This window comes from Anomaloglossus baeobatrachus, chromosome 3 (genome assembly GCF_048569485.1).
Source record: "Anomaloglossus baeobatrachus isolate aAnoBae1 chromosome 3, aAnoBae1.hap1, whole genome shotgun sequence".
In the NCBI taxonomy this organism is placed as follows: Eukaryota; Metazoa; Chordata; class Amphibia; order Anura; family Aromobatidae; genus Anomaloglossus; species Anomaloglossus baeobatrachus.
Window position 1 is genome coordinate 611,366,220 of NC_134355.1, and position 27,037 is coordinate 611,393,256.

Here is a 27,037-nt window from a genome sequence, read left to right on the forward strand (position 1 = left end):
CTGCATGAACTTGTTGGTGAGAATTTATATAGGTACAGGGGACAAGAATTGGAAGTACATTTTTTTGTTATGAAGCGCAGAAAGGGACTAGATTAGATCAGGGCAGTGAGATGATAGGCTAGTCTAAAGAAAATGCGTTTTTAGGGCCCGCTTAAAGGTGTGGATGTTGGGAATTAATCGGATTGTTCTTGGTAGTGTGTTCCAGAGCATAGGCGCAGCTCGAGAGAAATCTTGAAGACGGGAGTGGGAGGTTCGAATTGTTGAGGATGTCAGCCTTAGGTCATTAGCAGAGCAGAGGGCATGGGTGGGGTGATAGACAAAGATGAGGGAAGTGATGTAGGGCGGTGCGGAACCGTGGAGAGCTTTGTGAGTGAGAGTGATAAGTTTATGTTGGATTCTGTAGCGGATTCTCGAGATGTTTTTGAGGTGGAATTGACAAGAGCGAGCAAGTGAACAAATGTGGGGAGTGAAGGAGAGATCGGAGTCAAATATAACCCCAAGACAACGGGCGTGCTGCTGGGGCGTAATGGTAGAGCCACACACAGAAATGTTAATATTGGATTTCGGAAGGTTAGGAGAGGGAGGAAACAGGAGAAGTTCAGTTTTTAATAGGTTCAGTTTTAGATAGAGGGAGGACATGATGTTGGAGACAGCGGACAGACAATCGGTAGTATTTTGTAATAATGCAGGGGTGATGTCAGGAGAAGATGTGTACAGTTGGGTGTCATCAGCATAGAGATGGTACTGGAAACCAAATCTGCTGATTGTTTGTCCAATAGAGGCTGTGTATAGAGAGAACAGGAGGGGGCCTAGGACTGAACCCTGAGGAACCCCGACCGTAAGGGGAAGAGGAGAGGAAGAAGAGCCGGCAAAGGATACAGTGAATGAGTGGTCAGAGAGGTAAGAGGAGAACCAGGAAAGAACGGTGTCCTTGAACCCAATAGAGCGGAGCATAGTGAGGAGGAGCTGGTGATCCACAGTATCAAATGCAGCAGAGAGATCCAAGAGGATCAGCAGGGAGTAGTGACCATTAGATTTAGCTGTAAGTAGATCATTAGAGACTTTAATAAGAGCAGTTTCAGTAGAATGTAAGGAGCGGAAACTGATTTGTAGAGGGTCAAGGAGAGAGTTATCTGACAGATAGCGAATTAGACGGGAGTGGACCAGGCGTTCCAGGCGTTTTGAGATGAAGGGGAGATTAGAGACAGGTCTGTAGTTAGCGGCACAATTTTGGTCCAGGGATGGTTTTTTTAAGTAATGGGTGTATGCTGGCATGTTTGAAGGAGGAGGGAAAGACACCAGAGGAGAGAGAGAGATTTAAAATTTTAGTTAGGTGAATGGTGACAGCTGGGGTGACAAATTTAAGAAGATGTGAGGGAATAAGGTCACTGGTGCAGGTAGTAAGGTGAGAAGATGCGAGGAGCCTGGTGACTTCTTCTTCTGGGACCGGATCAAAGAGTGAAAGTGAGCTAGATGTAGTGTAGGAGGGCAGACAATGTGTGGTGTTATGAGCCTGGGAGGAAATTTCATGGCGTATATGGTCAATTTTTTTCTTTAAAATAATTGGTCAGGTCATCTGCGCTGAGGTTGGTGGTTGGGGCAAGAACTCTTGGTCCGAGGAGGGAATGGAAAGTATCAAAGAGTCGTTTAGGATTGTTGGCTACAGAGGTGATGAGGGTGTTAAGATACGCTTGTTTGGAGAAATGAAGGGCAGCATTGTATGTTTTGAGCATAAACTTATAATGGATGAAATCTTCGACTAGATTGGATTTTCTCCACAGACGTTCAGCGCACCTGGAACACCGCTGGAGAAAGTGTTTGCAACGTGTGCCAGGGCTGCTGCCATCTGCGCCGAGTTGCTCTGCGTGTAGCTGGTGCAGCTTCATCTAGGGCGCTTTGTAGGGTTTCATTGTAATGTTTTACAGCGGAGTCAGGACATGAGAGGGAGGATATTGGGGCCAGTGATGACTGCAGCTTCTTCAGAAATTTCTGGGTGTTAATGGCATGTATATTCCTGTATGGGAGGTAACTACAAGGCTCCAGGGCATCAGATCAACCATAATCATCTTAAAGGCTAAGTAATTATATAAAACCCTGCCATTCCAAGACTCTGGTGTGTTATGTGAATCTTCCCCAATTGCAAGGCTATACAACTATCAGAACCTTGCTATTACAAGACGCTGCAGCGTCAGATTTATCACCTTTATCTTGAAAGCTATATAACTATAAGAACCATGCAACTACAAGATGCAGGAACGTTTTGAGGTTTTGAGTCACTATCTCCATCCTCAAGGCTATATAACAAATGGAACCCTGTCACTACAATACGATGGTGCCTTATATTATCCAAGACTCAGAAGGTACCCACGATTGGTCACCACTAATGGACACAGGCACGGGAGCGCCTTTTGCACTGCATATCTGAGCGACAATGTGAGCAAGACCCATGCAGGGTCGAAACGTTGTTTTAATCTCTCATTTCCTGACACCACCTACTGCCCTGTATCACTTTTGTAAATAAACTTTGAACACTTTTTGCAAACTACTTCTGAGTGTGCGGTGATTAGAATTATTGACTATGTGGGATTCTAATCCCCTCTACCAGCACCTCCATCCTGACTGAGTGCACGCCATACAGAATCTATAGCTTGAGTGTGTATGGATGCCTTTCAATTGTATGTATTCATGTATGTTTCATGCATATATGTATGCAAGTGAGTGACTGTGTGTGAATATCTGTGTGCAAATGGAATGTTTGTGTGTAAAATGAGAAAACTGCCAGCACTTCCAAACAGACAAATGTGAACAGGTGCAAGCTGAACACCTTAGCGTCTCAGAGTATATTTGTAATGTATGTCTATGTTACGTGCGTGACTTTGCATGAATGTACTCAAGGCTGTTTGTGTCTGGTTGTGGCTGAGTGCTCAGATCTTGCAAGCATTAATATTGACAGAAGCCGGACTTTGTCGGAGCCTCTCACCCACACAGTCTTCTATTTGGCATTGATCTAGAGAAAATAACCCAGAAACAGCTGTATGCAAATGGACGTCTAGTAGTTTTGAAGATGATTCTGTAGTGGCTGTTTGGCTTTATACCCTAATTCATGTAAAAAGCTTTTTAAGGGTAAATATTTACTTCCAGGGTTCCTACCTCCAATAGGTGGCACTAGGCACCTTGCTCTCTTTCTCCTTGAAGAGGTGATTTACGTACCCTATTAAGGTAGCATGCCACTCAAAATATAAGCGTGTTTAAATGGTGGCCAATTTATTAGAGAAGTGAGCCTTCTGTCAATACTTTATACATCTATGTGAGTTTATAAGAAAGGTTGTGGCTTGGTAAGATTTCATTGTTTGATGACCATCCAATATCCAATAAGCATTTTTGGCAGTAATGAAAATTAGGCATTAATCATAAAAATGATATTGGGGAAAAAAATACCCAAAAATTCATAGTATTATCTTTTATATATAATTTTAGCTCCTGTGGACCATCCTTGTATGTTACGGCATCATTTAGAACGCCACATTCATAGCCTGCAATTATTTTTTATTCTTGAGTTATAATTTCACATATTGACCAATCTAAAAAAAACAAACAAAAAAATCCCACAAATGTAGTAGTAAAAAAAATACAAAAAAAAATCATATAATTATATTTTTTTTTATAATTTTTGCTCCTGTCGGCCATCCTTGAATGATACTGCATCATTTAGAACTCCACATTCGTAGCCTTCAATTATTTTGTATTCTTGAGTTATAATTTCCCATATTGACAAATCTAAAAAACAAACAAAAACAAAACAGATATATTGTAAAAAAAAATACAAAAAATTCATATACGTATTAATTTTTATTAATAATTTTAGCTCCTGTCGGTCATCCTTGTACGTTATGGCATCATTTAGAGCTCCACATTCGTAGCCGACACTTATTTTGTATACTTGAGTTATAATTTCACATTTTGACCAATCGAAAAAAAAAACAAAACAAAAAACAGATATGTTGTAAAAAAAATACAAAAAATCCATATAATTTTTTTTTTTTTTAATAATTTTAGCTCCTGTTGGCCATCCTTGTATGTTTCGGTATCATTTAGAACTCCACATTCGTAGCCGACACTTATTTTGTATACTTGAGTTATTGAGACCAATAGAAAAAAACAAAACAGATATATTGTAAAAAAAAAAAAATACAAAAAATTAATATAATTATTATTTTTTTTTTATAATTTTAGTTCCTGTCGGCCATCCTTGTACGTTATGGCATCATTTAGAACTCCACATTGAGTTATATTGAGTTATAATTTCACATTTTGACCAATCAAAAAAAACAAACAAAAACAAAACACAAATATAGGGGAAAAAAAAAAAAAGAAAATCATATATATATATATATATATATATATATATATATATATATATATATATTTTATAATTTTAGCTCCTGTGGACCATCCTTGTATGTTACTGCATCATTTAGAACTGTACATTCGTAGCCGGCATATATTTTGTATTCTTGAGTTATAATTTCACATACAGAGCAATCTAAAAAAACAAAAACAAAACAGAAATATAGGAAAAAAATATACAAAAAATTCATATAATTATAATTATTATTTTTTTATAGTTTTAGCTCCTGTCGGCCATCCTTGTATGTTACAGCATCATTTAGAACTCCAGATTCATAGCTGGCATATATTTTGTATTCTTGAGTTATAATTTCACATACAGAGCAATCTAAAAAAAACAAACAAAACAGAAATATAGGAAAAAAATATACAAAAAATTCATATAATAATTATTATTAATTTTTTTATAGTTTTAGCTCCTGTCGGCCATCCTTGTATGTTATGGCATCATTTAGAACTCCATATTCATAGCCTACAATGATTTTGTATTCTTGAGTTATAATTCACATACTGAAAAAAAAATAAGAAAAGCACAAATATAGGAAAAACTGTTGGGTGTCGTAAACCATTCATTGTTGACTCTTGCAATACATAATAAATACTGTAATACCAATTGTGTTTTTTTTTACTAATGTAGCCATGGAAACAAAGTACCCCTGTCTTCTAATTGAGTGACACAGTTGGAAATTACACATACAGCCTGGCTTAACAGATTTTGTCCTCAGCTGTACTTTCACTGTTCTCCCCCCAGTTCACGCTCCCAGCAGCACCAAGTCTCCTTCTCTCTCCATTTCCATAGACAGCTTGAGGTTTATGACCTCTGACATTACCAAATAATGGCAGGTGCAGCACATCTACTGCTCAGTTGTACATAAAAGACTGGAGGCAAAAAGAAATGCATAAAGAGAACAAGCCATTGTACAAGCTTTATCTTCATGACTGACTAGCATCAGCCTAAAATGTAATCATTTTTTCTAATAACACACACAGTGGTAGTAATGCCATTCGCAAACGTAAAATAGCAATTTCAAACCCCTATAAGTAGAGATGAGCAAATCCATTCCAAACTAATCAAATTCCCTTTGAATTTCCCAAAATTAGTGTATTCAGACGAATGTGCCTTTTTGCTTTATTCTCAAGGTCTAAAAAAGAAAAAGGTTAAAAATTGAAAAAAAATTATACTCACCTCTAAAAATAATTGAATCTTTTGAAATTCCATTAAGCCAGATTCAACAAATTTTTCCCCAAAATTGTATTCACCACCGGATCTTTGAGAGGGTCTTTGATTACAGGCTGCAGCGGTGATGTCTGTAGTACAAAGCTGTGGAAAAATATATAAACCATAGAGCCAAAAATCATACTAGGTAATAATTTATATACCTGAACATTCTGACCCGACTGTATGAAGCCCACTGCCACTTTACGGTGAACCTCTAAGTGGGTCCCCAACTTATTTGAAACCTTAAAGGTGCGGCACCGCATGCCAACCACTATCGCAACTATAATGCACCAGCAAGGCAGGTGACCTGGTGCCTCACAACACCAAGTTTGTAAGGCTGATCCCCCATGACTCAGGGCCACACTGCCCTACATTACAGCGAACCTCTGAGTGGGTCTCTAACTTATTTGAAACCTTAAATGTGCGGCACTGCATGCAAACCACCACCGCAGCAACAGTGCACCAGCAGGGCAGGTGACCTGGTACCTCACAACACCAAAGCTGCAAGGCTGATCCCCCATGATTCCAGGCTACACTGCCCCACATTACGGTTAACCTCTGAGTGGGTCCATAATTTATTTGAAACCTTAAAGATGCGGCTCCATATGCCAACAACAGTGTATAAGTGTGGGGCCCCGAGGTTCGGTGTCGGTGCAGCGGTGCATTACCTTCAGGGACTCCACGCGGCTGGATCTTGTCACAGGTAGGAAATCTTCTATTTTGATTGTCGTGACGCCACTCTCAGAATTGCGGTCAGTGGAGACCGCCACTGCAGGTTAGGGGTGCCTGGGGCTGATGGTGGGTGCAGTCAGTTGTAATAGCCTCCTGAGAGTGAGGCAAGCCCCAGGACCCTGTGTAAGTGTGTGGAACCACAAGGCGCAGAATAACTCAACACAAGCAGAATGTCTTTCAGGGGTTTTACTCACTGTTGATGGCAGGGTGAGTAACCCGGGCGTAGCTGGGATGAACCAGGCTGGAACCAGGTATCCTTCAGGCTGACTGATGAGGGTGGCTACCAACTCGCCTTCCTTAGCCCTTTGTGTTTTGGGGTAACCCCTGCTTGAAGCCCTGCTGGGGTCGCCCAGGGAAGTTGCTGGTGCCTCTCTCCCCTTCTTTTGGCCCGTTTGCTTGTAGCCTGGACCAGATCACTCCGGCTGCTTGCCTCCTGTGAGCTATGGGCCCTAACTTTTGCTACGTGGCTGCGAACTCTGTGGTGTTGTCTTGGGGGTGTAAAGTGCCCCCTCATGCAGGTTTGGCAAAGGAAAGGTGAATCTATCCCTGCACTGGGACCTGCTACCCGTTTGGGCCTGGTTCTCCCTGACAGTCTCCTTACTTTCCACTCCGTTGCTCTCTCTTTAGCTGTGTGTGGATTTCGGGCAGCACTCCCAGGTGACCGTTCTCCCCCGTTGGTAGTCACTGCGCGGACGCTGTTAGACTGCCACAGCCCCAGGGTCTGCTCCTCACGTCTCCTTTCCCTGAGCTGCCTACGTCACCTAGCAACCAGGCTCTCTACCACACCCCTCGAGTGGAGATGGAGGCTTCGCCCCCTCCACCCCTCGAGTGGAGATGGAGGCTTCGCCCCCTCCTGGGATCCCCAGGGGTCCTCTCAAAGGTAAATGTGTGAGACCTGATCACTATGCGCCTGTGTAGTCACACACCTCGGTCAGCCTTCTGGATTACCTGTTTTGTACTGTCCCCAGCATGGGTGCAGTACTCAGTGGTGCCTGACCAAGTCAGGGGCGCCACATTCCCCCTTAGTTATCACCAGCACGTCCTCGGGCTGCAAGACAACATTTTAAAATGCATAAAACAGTAAAACATGGTAAAACGTTTTAAAACCATCAGGTACCATACATCACCACCCTCCACCCACAAGTCCGTTAACCCACCCTAAACCCTCTCAGGCGGCAGGTCACCGGTTTCTTTTGGTAACCATCTGCCTCTCCCGTTGGCCGCGCCTTCAGCCACTTCTGGCAGGATGTAGAGGCGGCTTTCATGGTCTGGTGGTTTCAGGGTATACCTGGCCTGGTGGAGCCGCGCCTTCAGCCTCTTCTGGCAGGATGTAGAGGCGGCCTCCACAGTTGGTGCTGACCAGGTACCCTCTTTGTGGTGGAGAGCCAGGCCCCATAAACAGGCGTGCTCCCTGGTAGTGGTTGTACCTCTGGGGTAACTATAAACACTGCGAGAGTTTGTGGCTATAGCCAGTTCATAGCCTTAAGGTTCATTTTTCAAAGTGCAAAAAGAGGTTTCTCACATTAGTTCATGTGGGCACATTTCTTAAACATGTAAACGTTGCAAAACTTGTCAAAACTTGTAACTTCTGTACTTTACTTTACTTTACATGAACTTTGCTCCTTCTTCCTCCTTACCAGGGCTTGGGCCTGTAGGGCTGTGGCACCTGTTGCTTTCTCCATCTCTGTCATCATCTGTAGTGGTCTCATCAATGGGTTCTTTGTCTTTTCTTTCCTCTTCTTCTGTGTCTGTTTCTTTTTCTGTTGTTGAGACAGCGGGTTTACTGTAGGGATTGCTGGTACATGGTGTGACATCTAGTGCGTACCATCCGCGTTCTCCTTGGTGTTTTGTAAATTCTACTGAGTCTCCTGTCTGTAGGTTTCTTCCTGGATGTCCTCTAGGCAAATGGGCTCTAACATCCCTTCTGTTCACAAAAATGCCTTCTTTCATACCAGGTGCAACTATGAAGCCATATCCACTCTTCAAGCTGAAGTCTTCTACAACTCCTCGACAAAGTGGGCCTCTGACCTGTGATTTGGCTCTTCTCAAAGACCGCTTTTCCTCTAAGTCTCTGGCTGTTACTTCGTCTTTTCTATCTGGAGATTGCTGTGCAGGGGAAAACTTTGTTCTGCTGCGGCGCCGTGTCCTGCGGGCTGGGTCCTGCCTGGCTGCTATCTCACCGCTTGCAGGCTCCCAGGTGATGTATCTGGGCAGATCTTCCTCAGCGGAGGATGTCGGGCCCTCTTCATCCCAGCGGGAGTACGGCAGCATCTCTGGCTCTTGGACTGGTGCTGCATCCACTGCTGATGGCTCTGGGGTCAGCTTCTCAACTTCCTGGCCTCCCCTCCCCCTTAGTTCTTCTGGGCACTCCTCTTGTGGCAGCGCTAGGGATGGATTTTCATCAGCAGGCCAGGGCGGGGGACCCTTTGGCATGAATGTTGCAGGAGTCTTCCTATGGGTATGCGGAGGGAGCAGATACCGGTCCACCATCTCCTTTGGGAAGTGGGCCTCTAGATCAGCCTTCAGCTTCCAGTATTCGGGATCCTCCCCCAGCAGGGACTTCCTAGCAGGGACTTCCTTGGGCTGAGGAGCGGTGTCTGCTCTGGCCTTGCAGGCCGGGGTAAATAGTTGTACGGTCTTGTCTTGGCGGGCCGAGCCTGGCGTGGCAGCGGCCTGGTCTTGGCGGGCCGAGCCTGGCGTGGCAGCGGCCTGGTCGTGGCGGGCCGAGCCTGGCGTGGCAGCGGCCTGGTCTTGGCGGGCCGAGCCTGGCGTGGCAGCGGCCTGGTCTTGGCGGGCCGAGCCTGGCGTGGCAGCGGCCTGGGTCAGCGTCACACCTGCGGCGTGGAGGAGGGTCGCGGTGGCAGCCGGATCTTTGCGGGTCGGGCAGGGCATCGCTGCGGCGGCCTGGGCTTGGCGGGCCGCACCTGGCGTGGCTGCGGCCTGATTCAGCGTCGCCGCGCCGGGCATCTCCCCAGGGACCGCGGGCATGGCAGCAGGGGTCGGGGCACTCGCGCTGACAGGGGCAACACAGGACTCACCCATCAGTACCATCATCGGGGTCTGGGTCGTCGCCGCTCGGTCTGGCACTCGTCGTGCGGTTCCCCTCTCATAGGCCTCAACTGCCTCAGCGATTTCCTGCAGCTCCGCACGTCCCTCTCGGATCTGCTGCACGATCCTCGCTTCCAGTCGGTCACTGAACTGGGCAAGCTCCCAGGACCACCAGGCAGCGGAACCCGGCTCTGGGCTCCTATCTTCAGACGCCATCTTCGCCGCGTCGTCGCTGCTCTGCAGATCTTTTCTCAGCAGCAGACCTCCGACTCTTCCTTGCAGTCTCAGTGCCAGTTCCTTCACTGCCTTGAACTCTTCTCCCAACAGCAGGCTTATCAGTTTCTGCTCTGCCTTTTCCAGCAGCAGGCTTCTGGCTCCCTTTCTGTCCCGACGTCTCTGAACGCCTCCGCTCTCATCACTTGCGAAGCCAGGACTCTTCAGGGGATCTCTGGGTAGCCACACCTCTTCATGGGCGGTAACTTCTCCCAGCGCGGGCTGCTGTTGTTTTTCAGCGCGCTTTTCATGGTGGCAATATGGCGGCGCTTCCAATTTTCCAAGCGGACCGCCCAGGCACATGGTCACCTGTCTGAACAGGTCTAGTCCTTATCCTGTTCGTGACGCCAGATGTGTGGGGCCCCGAGGTTCGGTGTCGGTGCAGCGGTGCATTACCTTCAGGGACTCCACGCGGCTGGATCTTGTCACAGGTAGGAAATCTTCTATTTTGATTGTCGTGACGCCACTCTCAGAATTGCGGTCAGTGGAGACCGCCACTGCAGGTTAGGGGTGCCTGGGGCTGATGGTGGGTGCAGTCAGTTGTAATAGCCTCCTGAGAGTGAGGCAAGCCCCAGGACCCTGTGTAAGTGTGTGGAACCACAAGGCGCAGAATAACTCAACACAAGCAGAATGTCTTTCAGGGGTTTTACTCACTGTTGATGGCAGGGTGAGTAACCCGGGCGTAGCTGGGATGAACCAGGCTGGAACCAGGTATCCTTCAGGCTGACTGATGAGGGTGGCTACCAACTCGCCTTCCTTAGCCCTTTGTGTTTTGGGGTAACCCCTGCTTGAAGCCCTGCTGGGGTCGCCCAGGGAAGTTGCTGGTGCCTCTCTCCCCTTCTTTTGGCCCGTTTGCTTGTAGCCTGGACCAGATCACTCCGGCTGCTTGCCTCCTGTGAGCTATGGGCCCTAACTTTGGCTACGTGGCTGCGGACTCTGTGGTGTTGTCTTGGGGGTGTAAAGTGCCCCCTCATGCAGGTTTGGCAAAGGAAAGGTGAATCTATCCCTGCACTGGGACCTGCTACCCGTTTGGGCCTGGTTCTCCCTGACAGTCTCCTTACTTTCCACTCCGTTGCTCTCTCTTTAGCTGTGTGTGGATTTCGGGCAGCACTCCCAGGTGACCGTTCTCCCCCGTTGGTAGTCACTGCGCGGACGCTGTTAGACTGCCACAGCCCCAGGGTCTGCTCCTCACGTCTCCTTTCCCTGAGCTGCCTACGTCACCTAGCAACCAGGCTCTCTACCACACCCCTCGAGTGGAGATGGAGGCTTCGCCCCCTCCACCCCTCGAGTGGAGATGGAGGCTTCGCCCCCTCCTGGGATCCCCAGGGGTCCTCTCAAAGGTAAATGTGTGAGACCTGATCACTATGCGCCTGTGTAGTCACACACCTCGGTCAGCCTTCTGGATTACCTGTTTTGTACTGTCCCCAGCATGGGTGCAGTACTCAGTGGTGCCTGACCAAGTCAGGGGCGCCACATTAGCAGTGCAGGTGACCTGGAGCCTCACAACACCCATGCAGTCATACTTCCCCATGACTCCAGGCCACACTGCCCCACCGACACAAAACCAGCACAACAATGGCCGAGCACCAGCACACTGTGAAAGGAGCTGGCCAACTCGCCTTCCAGAAGCTCTAAGTATGTTAAATGAGAGCAAAAAGACAGGACCCCTCTTTGCAGTCTCCTGCTAATTAAAAACGCCTGTGCCAAATGGGAGGAGTGCTCGTTCAAGTAAAAAAAACAGAGAGGGACAGTACAAATGACTGCTGCAGCCAATCACTGCCCTTATGACCTCCCAGGACATGAGGGCAGAGACCCAAATTCGGGACTCTCCCACCTTATCCAGTAAGGTTGGCACCTCTGAATCTATTTTTGGTTCAATCATAACTTTTCAGTTTTAGCTTCATATAGGAAGTATAGCTGTAGTAATTTAAGTGACATGTTGCAAAATACTTATGTAAACATTACATTTTTATTAGAGATCAGCGAGCAGTAAAATGCTCAGTTGTTCGATGCTCGGGTCGAGCATTTTGAAATGATCGGGTGCTCGACACGAGCATTGTTAGCCTATGTGATACCCGAGCATTTTTCTGGTGGCACCCCCGGCCGTCTGGAAAATGCTCAACAATGTCACAAATGTAGAACAACAGTGCTCAAATGACATGGGAGTAGCATGGGGAAGACCCCTGTAAGCATTTCTGACTCTCATGTCACTGTTGTGAGCAATGTTGTCTGAGTATTAGAGGGAGGAAGAATCCTGTGTTCCTCCTCCCGTGTGACATGCACTTTCGCTTAGCAGCGTATGTGCGGTAGCTTGTCTCTGCCTGTACATTCACTGCTAAGTGAAACCAAAAGTGAAACAGTAGAATAAAAAAATAATATCATATTCACCTGTCTGCAGACTCCTGGGACACGTCCGATCGCTCCAGGACCTGCCGATGATCAGCTGATGCGGTCACCTGACGGCATCAGCTGATCATATAAGTCCAACAGTGAAAAGCTGGCTTTTTACCACCCGGCCGGTTTAAATGATCAGCTGATGCTGTCAGGTGACCACATCAGCTGATTACTGGCAGCTCCTGCAGCGATCGGATGCGAGTCTGCACAGAGTAGTATAGTTTGTTTTTTTTTCTACTAATGCATCAGTTGATTGTATAAAAGCCATTTATACAATCAGCTGATGTGTCATGTGATTAAGGTCCTTGAACCTGATACATCTGATCGCTTTGCCTTCCGGTAAACCGATCAGATGATATTGGGTTCGAATTGGATATCGTGGGACCCTCGACCCAGGACTACAGTGGAGGGGACATTCTTTAGTTTAATAAAGATGGAGTCACTAGTTGTGTTGTGTTTTATTTCTAATAAAAATATTTTTCTCTGTGTTTTTTTTTTTTTTACTTTTACCAGAAATTGATGGTGGTCATGCCTAATATTGGTGTGACACCATGCATTTCAGGCTTATGGCCATCTGATAATACACAGCTGGCCCTAACCCCATTATTACCCAGCAAGCCACCCGGCATCAGGGCCACTGAAGAGTTGAATACACGCCATTTTCGGGATGGATGCGGACTGCAATTCACAGCAGGGGAAGCCCAGAAAGGTTGTGCCAACCTGTGCTGTGGATTCCAATCCCCAACTGCCTAGCTGTACTTGGCTGGACACAAAAATTGGGCGAAGCTCACATCGTTTTTTTTTATTATTTCATGAAATTTATGAAAAAAAAAAGGGCTTCCCTATACTTTTGGTTCCCAGCTGGGTAGAAATAGGCAGCTGGGGGTTGGGGGCAGCCCGTACATGCCTGCTGTACCTGGCTGGCATACAAACGTATGGCAAAGCCCATGGCGATTTTTTATTTTTTTTAATCAATAAATAAATAAAAGAAAAAACATAACACATAACCCTAACCCTTGGGTTAGGGGTAAAAAAAGAAATGCGTGGGCTACAGCTACATTTTCTATTGCTAGCTAAGGGTAACCCAAGCAGCTACTGGCTGTTAACTCCCACTGCTTGATGTTATCTTCACTGGCAATGGAAAATCCAGGGAAGCCTTTTTAAAATTTTTTTTTTCCAAAACACTAAAAAAAATCACGTGGGCTTCACCATATTTTTACTGTATATGCTAGTCAGGTAAGCAGGCAGGAATGGGCTGCCCCAACCCCCAGCTGCCTATTTGTACCCAGCTTGGAACCAAAAATATAGGGAAGCCCTTTTTTTAATTATTTCATGAATTTCATGAAATAATTTAAAAAAAAAAAGATGTGGGCTTCGCCCAATTTTTGTATCCGGCCAGATACAACTAGGCAGCTGGGGATTGGAATCCGCAGCGCAGGTTGGCCCAAGCTTTCTGCCACCCCACTGTGAATTGCAGTCCGCAGCCACCCCAGAAAATGGCGCTTTCATAGAGGCGCTATCTTCTGGTGCTGTATCCAACTCTTCCAGCAGCCCTGGTGCCAGGTGGCACGCTGGGTTATAAGGGGTTAATACCAGCTTTGCTTTACCAAATGTCAGGCCAAGTTTGACCTGGCCATTAAGAATCTCCAATAAAGGGTTAAAAAAGACACCACAAAGAGAAAAAATATGTTATTATAAATAAATACACAGACACACTTAGGTATTCCATCTTTATTACTCCCTCCCACCCCTCCACAATCCTGGTCTTCTGTTTTCTTCAACCCATGCAGCTCTGCTATATCACACAGCACAAGGAGGAAGAACACTGCTCCTCCCCGTACTGTGTAATTGAGCATAGGCTGCGGCGGGTTGGTAGGCGGTGATGTCACCGCTACCACCGTTGCCATAGTAACCTCCTGAGCTGGTTACTACAGCAATGGTGAGCTCCAATCAGCTGATTCCCGACTCTGCTATTTAGCGGCTCCTGCATAAGCCACTGAACAGGGAGTTATCTCCTGTGGCTCCTGCAGGAGCCAGTGCATAGCGACCCCGGTAATAAGGTGATCGGAGATCACGATACTATAGTAACCCGCTCGGTAGGTTACTATGGCAACGGTGGCAGCGATGATGTTATGTCTCCTAGTACCTACACAACCTACACACTAACTCAGTCTTTAGGTCAGCAGCACCTCCCCCTACACTAGCTGAATGTGGATCACACTGCCGAGCACAGCGCCAATTATAAATGCGGTAATTGCTCTTTTTGCCAATTTCATATGGTTGATAAAACACTTAAAATCGGTGAGAATTGCCACACCACAAAAAAATTAATCACATGCAAAACCAAAATGGTGGTCTATATTGTCCTCTGCCCATGTGGGTTTTTTTACATAGGGAAGACAATTAGACCACTATTCATACATTTTAGAGAACACCGTAATTCGATTTCTAATGGGATAGGAGCCACCAGATTGATAAACCACGTAAGAAAGACGCATAAAGCGAGATCTGAGATTTGCAGGATTAGAATTAGTTGAACCGCCAGCAAGGGGTGGAGACACCCATAAATTACTTTTGAAAAAACAGGCGCAGTATATCATTAAGTACAATGCTATGGGCCCTTTGGGCTTTAATGATAAAAATGATTTGATTGTATTCCTAGGTTAAAATATCCACTATTTTCTGTTAACCCTTGCATACCCAGTTTTGTAAGACATGTTTTGTATTGTTTTTAACAATATTTTAATTTACTGACATCAGCAACGTGAACTGTTAATTTAAATAATCAGGATATGATGTCACAAGTTGTTAGACCCGTCAAAACACTGTCAAAGAGTGCAAAACAGCCGTCGTATGATGCGTTGTTCCGTCTCATCCCCTCCCCGCTGCCACAGCATGTAACTTCCACCCGTGATTAAAAGTTTTTTCTGCACAGCAAAGACCGGTGAGTGCCTTCACTTCTTTTATACTTATTTCTTGGACTGTTCTGGATCTCAGAATGAGCACCACGAAGCTGTTGCAGTAACTTTTCTGCCATATGATCCTGATTGCTGCAGAAAAAAGCGCGATCATAACGCAGAGTGTGAATGTTTGCCTTTGCAAAATATTTCTTATGTTGAGCAGTGCCCTGATTTTCCTTCTCAATTTTTGGGTTTTACATTGAAACTGAATGTTCAAGCCGCTGTCAATTTGATCAAAGCCAGAGCTGGCCCCATTTTTCCATTATAAATCCTATAGAATTGTTCTTACAAATTGATAAAGCATACTTGAGAATTCTCATTTTCAAATACTACAGTTTAACACTACTCAGTATTAGTTGAAGGAGTCCCACTAGTTATAAAAATGGCCAAGTCAATTTTCACAGAAAATAAAACAGATTGGGAAAGTGGACTCATAAGGGTACTTTACACGCTGCGATATCGGTACCGATATCACTAGCGAGTGTACCCGCCCCCGCCGGTTGTGTGACACGGGCAAACACCCATCACAGGAATTACCTTCCCAGGGACGTCGCTCTGGCCAGCGATCTACCTCCTTTCTAAAGGTTCGTGTGCGTCACAGCGACGTCACACGGCAGCCGTCCAATAGCATAGGAGGGGCGGAGATGAGCGGCCGGAACATGTCACCCACCTCCTTCCTTCCTCATTACTGGTGGACGCAGGTAAGGAGATGTTCGTCGTTCCTGCTGTGTCACACACAGCGATGTGTGCTGCCGCAGGAACGACGAACCACATCGCAACTGCAGCAGCAACGATATTAAGGAAATGAACAATGTGTCAACGAGCAACGATTTTTCACATTTTTGCGCTCGTTGATCATCGCTCATTGGTGTCACATGCTGCGATGTCGCTAACGGCACCGGATGTGCATCACTAACGACATGACCCCAACGATATATCATTAGCGATGTCGCAGTGTGTAAAGCACCCTTTATAGTCATGAGGTTTCTGCAAAGGATTTCCCCTCCAGATTTTATTAAAAGTGTGACAGGTTAGAAAGGACACTTGGGAAACTCTATTCTTATTGCTTTTAGAAGCTGTAGGCTACAAGGAACCTGGGTTGTTATTATATGTATGAACTACTATGACCTTTGTACTGTCAGAGCTTTCTGTACTTTTACCAACCAATCCAATTTGGCAAAATAACTGGACAGCATATGGCCATCTAGGCAAATTATCATTTACAGCTGAAAATGCTTACAAGATTGGTCAGATACTTGTGATGCCTTATAGAAATATCTATCTTTAAGAACCACCTGTTTGATTTGTACGTTTGATGCTAATATATTTGCAGTTTATGTTAGTCAACAGAGTGTCCAGTTGTGTTTTAGTTCCTTCCCAGACAAACCAAACGTTGTCAATGTAAAACAGCCAATGATGAAGTACATTCAAAATTTGGCAATGGTTCATTGACAAATATCTCGTTTTCCCAGGCCCCCAAGAAGAGGTTGCCATATGAGGGGGCACAGCAAGCCCCCATAGCTGTGCCATGCAAGTGTAAATACATTTTTGGATTAAAAATAAAATTGTGTGTCAGAATAAATTCTAAGAGCACAAGTAGTAGTTCTGCCATATCTGATGCAATATCATTGACTTCAGGAACCAAGCAACAGTTTGGAATCCATCAGGGCATCTAATCAAAGTAGAGTGACTCTACATCCGCCGTTACCATTGCCATATCATTGATTAAATACATGTGGTTTGTTCTGTGCAACGCTGATGTTATAACTTTGATATAGTAAGGTAGAGTCAAAAGCTTTAAGACAAAATCGATAGTTTCACATACCAGTTCATACAATCTTCCATTTCCAGCCACTATGGGTCTCCTGGGGGGGATTCATGGAGTCCATACCTGGATTTTCTTTTCTAAGGTTTTTGCAATTTTATAAACATAACTGTCTATAATAGTCACTACACCTTTTCCATTGAAATCCTTAAGGATGGGGCGATTTTTGCGCTTTCGTTTTTTCCTCACCTTATTCAAAGAGCAAGGACTTTTTTTATTTTTTAGTTGAGGGCTTGTTTTTTGCAGGAAAAGGTGTACTTTTGATTGACAACATCCATTTTAGCATATAATGTATTGGAAAGTGGGGACAAAAATTCAAAGTGTGGCAAAAAAGCAAAAAAAGTGAAATTTTGAAATAGATTTTTGAGGAGTTTTTATTTACAGTGATCATTTTACCAGAAAACTGAAAAGGCAGTATGGTTCTCCAGATCAGTATGATTACATAGATACCAAATATGTATAATTGTTTTATTCAACTGGGGAAAAAAGTCTGAAAGTTTGAAAAAAAATCTTCCTTGTGTCATGACTTTCCGGACTTTCCGTGAGCCGTGACGTTTTCAGTTTTTGGGATATGGAGGTGTAAGAGCTTGTTTTTTACGCCCAGAACTAATGTTTTTAATTATATTATTTAGGGGTATATGAAATGTTTTGAGCCCCTGTTGTTACATTTTATTCTGTTGTTGCAGTGGCTGAAAAACTGCAATGCTGCAATCTTTATTTTATGTTTTGAAAGATCGGACTTTTATGAATACAATGATACCAAATAAGTATTTTTTTATTTCTTAATTTTTAATGTGAATAAAAGGGGGTAATTAAAAATTTAATTTTTTTTTTATTTTTTTTCTACTTTGTACTGTAATTTATAGTCCACTTAGGAGACTTGAATAATGGACCTGTGGATGTTCGGGTTCACTGGGTTTGAACGAACTATAATCAAAAGTTTGGTTCAGTACCCGAACTTGACCATGAATCCCAAACTCCATAAAAGTCAATGGGAGGCTGAACTTTTGTGCTGTAAAATGGTCATAGTAAAGAGTAGGGGGCTGCAAAAAGAAGCAAAATGGAGGTAAGAGCAAAACAATTGCTCTGCAAACAAGTGTGGATAGTGAAATGACTTAAAATAACATAGAATAACAAAAAAATAACATAAAAAATACTAATTTTCAACCAGAAGGTGGAGGTCCAAGTGGAGGAGGAGGTTGAGAAGGAGGGGGACATTGCAGTCTTGGTGGAAGTGGTGGAGGAGGAGTAGGAGGCAGCCAATATGGTATATTTTGTTTGTTTTAAATTGGGGAGGCCCCAAACATTGGGAATGGCAAATAGAATGAATAAACTATGGTAGAGTATAACTTTGGCTTGGTGTGGCTGTCACACTTCTCTAGACAGTCTAAGGTACAGACAAGTTCTGTGTGATCCATGCCTGGTTCTTTTTAATGAAGGTAAGCTTGTCCATGTTGGCTGTGGACAGGCAATTGTGACTGTCTGTGGTCACACCCCTTGCCATGCTAAACACATGTTCTGCAAGTACACTTACCACAGGGCAGGTGAGGACCTCCAAGGTATAAAGGGCAAGTTAAGGCCATGTGTCCACTTTGGAGATCCAGAAGATAAATGGGACAAACCCATCACTCAATATGTGGAGACGTGTGGACACATACTCTTCCACCATGTAGTTTAAGTTGCTTCCTGCTAATATGGACTATATCAGATGGTGATGCTGGATGTTGTAGCATGCTGAAGACGTTTTTCCACATTTCAGCCATGATAACCATCCCATCTGAGGTGGTGCTGGTCGCCAAACTGCATTGGTGATTTCGTCCTCCTTTGTCTTGTGATTCCACTGAGTTCCCACATTTTCTGATCCCTGATTCCATAATGAAAGTAAGGATGTCACGTTCTCCTTGTAGCGGAGATCCAGCAGGTTGGTCACCCAGTAATCAACACCGGTAACAATCCAGGTAACTCGGAGTTCGTTTCACAGCCAAAGCAGCATGTGTTCACTCATGTCCACCAGTCTGTCCAAAGGCAATGACAAGCTGTCTTTGGTGGGAGTTGTATCATTTGTATCTTCTGTATCCCCCCAGGCATGCTACAGTGATGCCAATGAGCTGCTTTGAGCACCACCCTGTTGTGAACACCTTTCCTCCTCAACATCATTCTCATCCTCCAAAACTGTCATCTGGCTGGTCACTTGTGTACCTGGCCGCTGTTGGGCCAGGAACCCACCCATTCACCCATGCATGGATGACTAGACTGTGAATGGTCCCTTTTCCTCCTTTACTCCCACCTCATACATCATCGCCTTAAGCATTTTTTCAAAGATTCATAGAAGTGGGATAGCAATGCTGATGATGGTGTCATCATACCTGGCCAGGTTTGTGGAGTACTAGAAGCAGCTCAACACAGCAATCACATCCTACATAGAGGCCCACTGATTGGTCGGGAAATGGTGTTGATACACAGAGCGATTCACCCATGCGTGCTGCAGCTGAATCTCCACTATTGCCTGCTGCTGCTTGCATGGTCTCTCCAGCATATGCAAGGTAGAGTTCCACCTTGTGGGTACATTGCATATGAGGTGGTTAGGAAGGAAGAAGTAACTCTGCAGACAAGTGAGCAGCAGCAGGGTGAGAATGCAGAAGTCATGCACACACCGCCCGCACTTTCTACACCAGCTCTGACATTTTGGGGTAATTTTTATGAAATCTCTGCACCACCAAATTCAGCATTTGCGTCAGGAAAGAGATGTGCATCCTACAGCTAGGCCCAGAGCTGCTCTGAGATTTTGCTTGTTATTGCACACCACCAGGCCGGGTTTTTTGTTCAGCAACATCAATCACTCATTGGTCTGTTGTTTGATATTTGATTACAGCTTCTGTGCGTTGCGAGAATTTTCCAAAAAATAGAGGACTTTCAGAATAGACTGCTGTCGTTTCCTCCTGTCCGTACTGAAGCTGGTGGTGCAGATGTTACGCTGACCAGATGAGGAGGCAGTGGAGAAAGTAGTGGAGGAGGAGACAACATGGACAGAGAAGCATCCAGCAATCCTTGGGGTTAGTAGAACAAAGACTTGAGCCAGAACATATTTCGCCTCAGGTCCGGCCGCCACTACATTCACTCAGTGGGCAGTTGGGGAGGTATAACTGTACCACCCCTGCAGCGGATTGAACCGCTCGGATCTGGGGTGTTGATAGTTCGTGGTTCGAGGGTCTCCGGACCTGGGGGCTTAGGGGCCACACTCAAATTGAAAGGGAGTAAGTACAGGGGATTTGGTATAGTTCGTGACGTCACCCATGGTGGTGTATGGTAATTGGGAGTACCGCCACTGCCGTTGGGAGTACCAGAGGTGATGGAGTGGGGCAGCTAGGTGACATTGCCCTCCACGGGTAGGGGTAGGCCCTGGGACTCTGGTGGGACACAGTGCAGGGGTCAGTCGGGTAATCACTCAGCAATGAAGCAGACGCTGACAACAGGGTAAACCATGTCTCTGAATGCCATTGCCTCTCGAAGGGAGCTCGTCCGGGTCCCATCCCCTACAGTACTGCCGGTGGTCCGTAACCTGCCTCCTGGCACCAAGGTTTAGATTGTCCGTTGTGGCTCGGTAGCTTGGAGCTATCCGGGCCCCGCTCCCCACTGTGGCTAAGTGAAGGAGCCTGCTCTCAGGAGCTCACACTTGGGATTTCAGTGGGCTGCTTGCTATGAAAGCCCTATCCCCCTCGTTACGCTAGTGCCGACGATCTCTGAGCTAATGGGAACAGTCCATAAAGGCCCTGTCCTCCGCAGGTTAATTGCCGGGTCGCCTGAAGCTTCTCCCCGACCTAGGGTCCGTGTAATTTTCAAGATGTAGAAGATACCTGTACCCTGCTTTGAACAAATAATTTTTTTTTTTAATTACTAGGGATCTCCCATATTTTTGATAAACAGTGCAGCTAAAGCAGACAGCGGGGGGCTAGTATTATCAGGCTGGGAAATCCCATGGTTATTTAACCATTCCCAGCTTGAAAATAGCATTCCACATTTGTGGAATTTGTTGTACCAAATCTGGCACTTTGCATGGCTCTTTCTGATTGTCTTGTTGCGGTGGTAATACTTTTGAGGTTGATGTCAGCTCTGAATTGAGAGCTGGCAGCAAACCTAGAGGTTAGCAATGGATAGAAGTCTATCAGATACCCCCATTATTAACCCAGTAAGTGTACAATTAAAAACCACACACATACCGTAAAAAAATAGTTTATTTGAATAAAGTCTCCTATACGCCCTTGTTCACAAATTTCTTAATTAAAATATCCTTGAAGCTTCGATGTAATCCAATTGTGAATAAAGACTTCACTGAACTCCCACTTTTACCAATTTATTCATTAAAAAGGAATCCTTGAATTTCTAATGTAATCCAATGGTGTAAAGTCACTCGATGCCTATCGAATCCTATGGAGCTTCGTTCCCAGATCAAGGCTCCATAAGGTCCCTTTCAGTCAATAGCAGGCATTGACACTAACCATGGGTGACCTATGGAGCCTTGTTCTGAGAACGTTCTTAGAACAAGAGTCTACAGATCACCCACAATCAGCTGCAGACCCAGAAAATGTCACGCTTTTGGGCCTTCCCAACCTGATAATACCAGCCCCAGCTGTCTGCTTTACCTTGCTAGTTATTAAAAATAAGAGGGACCCTACACTATTTTTAAAATTATTAAAATATATAATTTAAAAAAAATGGCTTGGAATCACTTCTATTTTTAATAAGCAGCGAAGGTAAAGCAGACAGCTGTGGGCTGCAGCATGCAGCTGTGTGCTTTACCTGTGCAAGTTATCAAAGATAGAGGGGACCACCACATAATTTTTTTTATTTGTTCCCTATCCACATTTGTTTTCAGGGCAACTATTCTACTCTTGCCTCCATTTTCCTTACTTTTGCAGCCCTCAAGCCCTTACTTACCATTTTACAGCCATTTTACAGCACCAAGATTCATGTCTTTATTGACATATATAGGGTTTGGTGTCCAGGGTTGTCCGGGTCCCAAACTAAATTTTTAACTACAGTCTGGGTAACACAGTGAACTCACACTTCAACGGGTCTGCTCATCCCTACCCATCAGCAATCCTACTGCCACAAATCCCAGCCTGGTCCTTCAGTTGGTGTAATTTGATCTTCAGTCTGGATCTTTGTTTGCAAACTAAGCTTCACGCAGTCACACATGGTGTGATGCATATGATTGATGTGATTATTAATAATGTAAAAAGACACAGCACGTCTGAGGAGAAATGGGTGCTTTGGTAGGATCCAACTCCGTACAAAAAAACAATAAAGCTAGGCACTCCAAACATGATGCAATTGATGAGTTTATTCTTAACAGCCAACAGTTCAGTGATCAATCAGACATTTTGGTCATAACATCAACATAGAAAAAGGTAACCAGCCAGAAGTAAATGATATATGGTGAAGAGATGAAAAGCTGAAGATGTGGATAATTCTATGAAAGATGAGAGTGGCTGGTGGTGCCTGGTTTTGTTAATCAGAAGAAAAAAGTGAAGATCAACAGACAGACAAGGTCTGATGAAATAGGTCACCAAGAATGTATATCTTTTCTATGCAGAGAAAGGAGAATACACGTGATGTCTACCACAAGTATATATAATACCCAAAATATAAGGGTCCTAGGTGAACACTATAAGGTAATATAAACTTAAGTAAGACTGTAAATGACTGAGAGATCTCAGTGAATAAGAAGAAACTACATGGTAATATGGCTTTGAATGTATGTAAAAGTCACTAAGCAATATCAGTTGCTTGAAGTGACCAGGTATCCATGGTAGATTGATATCAAAGTGGCAATCGAGTTCTTTGAGGACGGGAACACACGCGTATCCGCCGCTGGTGTGTGGAGGAACGGATTTATTGTTTTGTTGTGAATTTTAAGGCCTAGTCAATGCCGGAGGATTTGGACTAAAGACCAATTTGAAAACATATTTGAGGCAAAGCCAGAACCTTGTATGGATCTGTGTCAGCAAGTTTGTTTAGGGGCCTATCTAAGGCAGATGACTATAACTTTAGGGTCTAGAGAGATTCAATTTCAATTCAATGAAATGTTATTTGGAAGAGATCAATCAGCTGTCAATTTGATAGAATTTGGCCAAAATTAATTTCATGATATTCACTCTTCTCTAGTTGGGACCCCAGTGAATGAGACTGGATTCCACTTCCTACACAACACCATTTCAGGACTGCAATGATGGGATTCATCTTGTTATCACCAGTTCACCAAAAGCTGTAATTAAACTGACAGCTTGGCAAACGAATAGATTGCAGATTGTCGCCCAGGTTCCCTGCTTCCTGGCTTCGACTGTATTCTCATATTTAAGATGAAAATATAACTGAAGGTATAAGCGTGATGTCGGTAGAGGGATAGAAGAACACTAATAAACTCAAAGCCTCACAGTGCAGAGGTATAATGAGGTCACATCATCATGCTACTGGCATCCTTTGTTTGTCTAGCAGCTCAGAGGTGCTGAAGACAATGTTGAAGGTGATCTCCTTATTAGTTGAAAAGTAAACTGCTATTTAGATTTATAATGGAAGTGTAAAGTGTGAATTTGTGAACAAAATTCACAGGGGGCTTAAAGGTGGCTTTACACACTGCAACATCGCAAACGATATCGCTGTAACGTCACCAGTTTTGTGACGTAATAGCGACCTCCCCAGCGACATTGCAGTGTGTGAAACACATCAGCGACCTGGCCCCTGCTGTGAAGTTGCTGATCGCTACAAATCGTTCAGGACCATTCTTTGGTCCTTTGTTTCCCGCTGTGCAGCATGATCGCTAGAAAGTCTCAGTGTGTAAAAGGACTTAACAGCGACTTCGTTAGCGACTTCCCTTTCAAAAAGCTGCTTTACAACGTCCCCAATGACTAGCTAGGTCGTTCTGCAGATCCGGATCGCTGTTGCGTCGTTGGCCAGGTCTGCCTGTTTGACAGCTCACCAGAGACTTTGTAGCGATCCCGGCCGGGTTGGGATCGCTGGTGGGATCGCTAGAAAGTCTCAGTGTGTAAAGGGGCCTTAAGGGTACAATGTGGAGAGGGGGTATATTTTGGAGAGTGAGTCACAGTGTGGAAAAAAGGTAAAATGCAGAGTGTGAGTGTAGTGTGGAGAGGTATTACGATGTAAAGTGGGGGTGCAGTTTGGAGAGGAAATATAGTGGCAGTGTGTAGAGGAAAGAGTGTGGAAACAGTTTGGAGGCCATATTCATAAGGTGGTGTTGGCTAAACTTCTGGTATACACATGTTGTGATGATGCTTCTAGTTTTGTATTCATGTACTGATGATGTTTTGGTGCTGGATGATGCTTTTTGGGCTCTATTTTTGTATTGATGATGTTTTTTGTGTATTCTTACATTGATGTTGGTTCTGGTGCTGTATTTTTGCACTGATGATTAGAGTTGAGCGTGGTTCGTGGTTCGTGGTTCTCCAGTTAGCGGCTTGAGTGATTTTTGGGGCTGTTCTAGATCGAACTAGAGCTCAAACTTTTTTGCAAAAGCTCGATAGTTCTAGATACGTTCGAGAACGGTTCTAGCAGCAAAAAAAAACAGCTAATTCCTAGCTGGCTTTCCGCTGTAATAGTGTAAGTCACTCTGTGACTCACACTATTATGACATTTCAGTGTACAGTGTGCGGGAACAGTGCATTCAGACCACTGCTGTATGGATAATGGCGATCGCCATTTTTTTTTTTTCCTTGTCTTCCTTCCCTAAGCGCGCGCGTGTAGTGGGGAGGGCCAGCATGTCAGCCAATCCCAGACACACACACAGCTGAGTGGACTTTTAGCCAGAGAAGCAACGGCATGAGTGATAGGATGTCCATGTCACATGTCCCTGCATTATAAAACCGGACATTTTCCTCCAGCACGCCATTATCTGCCTTCTGCGTCCTTGGTGTCAGACATCACTGGTGCAGCTCCTATCGCCGATACAGCTATATACGCTCCATACACAGCGCTGTACAGCTTAGGGATAGCACTTTCTATCAGTCCTTTTAAGGGCTCGTACCGGCAGGGTCAGAGCTATAGGTGACAGGTCCTAAAAACAGAGTTTAACAGCTACACAAGATGACAGCGTCTGTGTAGCTTAGGTCAGGGATTTCCTCGCTGCATTTCCCCATTAGGAGGGATAGAAAGGCAGGCTTCCTTTCCTCTACCCAGAGACCCACAACCCTGACACTGTACCCTCCTGCCCTTTGCACACTCCAACTCATTGTTACTAAGCCATTATACTAGCAAACACTGAGTGAACCTAGTGGCATCCTAAACGTGGCTATTGGACTTCTGTATAGTCCCAGTAGTGCAAAGATATTTGCAGCACGTCTGCCTGCATTGCACACTCAAACTCATTATAACTAAGCCATTATACTAGCAAACACTGAGTGAACCTAGTGGCATCCTAAACGTGGCTATTGGACTTCTGTATAGTCCCAGTAGTGCAAAGATATTTGCAGCACGTCTGCCTGCATTGCACACTCAAACTCATTGTTACTAAGCCATTATACTAGCAATTTATGCTGCCAGTGTAAGGGCCGTAGTTGCATTGTCAGGGATATTTATTCTTTATTATTCTGCTGTTAATAAAGCTAGACCACCGCTGCAATCTACATCACCTCTCAATTTTTACTACCACATTTTCAGTGCACAATCTTGTCGCAATCAACATGAGTGGCAAAATGACAGATGCTGGTGGAAAGGGGAAGAGGCGTGGTGGAAAAGGAAAAAAAGGGTTTGTCCGTGGGGAAGGTGGCAAAGCTCCATTATCATCTGCTGAAGATAGACCATCTACCAGCAAAAGTAAGATGTCTACTACTTACCGTGGACAATCCGATGTGCTCCCTTTTTTACGGACACGAACAACAGGAACAAAGGTAGATGATGGCCAAAAAATGAAAATGCTTGAATGGATCTCAAGTGGTCCAACAAGTGCCCTCTCAGCCACTTCAAGTACCGCATCCAAAAAACACCAGTCCTCTGAGTTGTCATCCCAATCAAACTTGCTTTCTCCCAGCTCTGAAGTCTCCATACGCCTTGCACAGTATGGTGGAACTGAGATGGCTGAGTCTGCAGAGCTGTTCAGTCACACTATATCCTGGGAATCAGAGGTCTGCTCCCAAGCTACAGTGAGTACAGACCAGGAAATGGTCTGCAGTGATGCCCAGAACCTTTGTGACTCTGATTCAGGCCGTGAGGACCAAGTTTCTGAGCATAATGTTGACCCTTTGTCACAAACTGTAACACCTGTGGTTATAGACAATGAGGAACATACTGATGACGATGAGACGCAGATACCAGATTGGGATGACAACTTAAATATTCGGTCAGGGCAAGAAGAGGCTCGGTCTGAGGGGGAGGGGAGTGCAAACACAACAATTGATGATGAAGTTCTAGATCCCACCTACTGTCAACCCCCAGTCAGGCACACGAGGAGGTCAACAGAGGCGGTGGAGGAGGATGCAACCGACGACGAAGTTACCTTGCGCCTTCTTGGACAGAGTCGGAGCACTGGTAGCACGTCTACAACTGCATCATCAGCCACCACTCTGCCTCTGAGCACTAGTCGGGGGGGCTCAGCAGGTCGCATGCCCTCTAAGCCTTGCCTAGCCTGGTCCTTTTTTGACATAGAAAAAGATCGCCCAAATTATGTGATGTGTAAAATTTGTCGTGATTCTGTTAGTAGAGGTCAAAACCTCAGCAGTTTGACAACTTCTTCCATGAATCGTCACATGAATAAATATCATATGTCCCGGTGGGAAGCTCACCGTGCTGCAATGCGGCCTAGCGGAGCGAACCATTCACGGCCTGCCCCTTCCAGTGCATCCGCGTGCTCTTTATCTTCTAGGACTGTGGGGACAGCTGTCACACCTGGTTTTCCACGCACAACTTCCACCACTGTAACCGCAACAGGCAGTTTGCTTGGTAGGTCGTCAGTTGGTTTGGAAGGGGAAACAAGTGAGTGTGTACAGCTCTCTCAGACATCGATAGCACCAACGTTGGATGAAGGCAACATCATGTCTCCGCCTGCACTTTTTTCACAAAGCTGCATTTTTCCAGGGACACCCTACTCAACACCGTCTACACACAGCAGCCAGATCTCTGTCCCTCAGATGTGGTCAAATAAAAGGCCATTTCCTGCGACCCATGACAAAG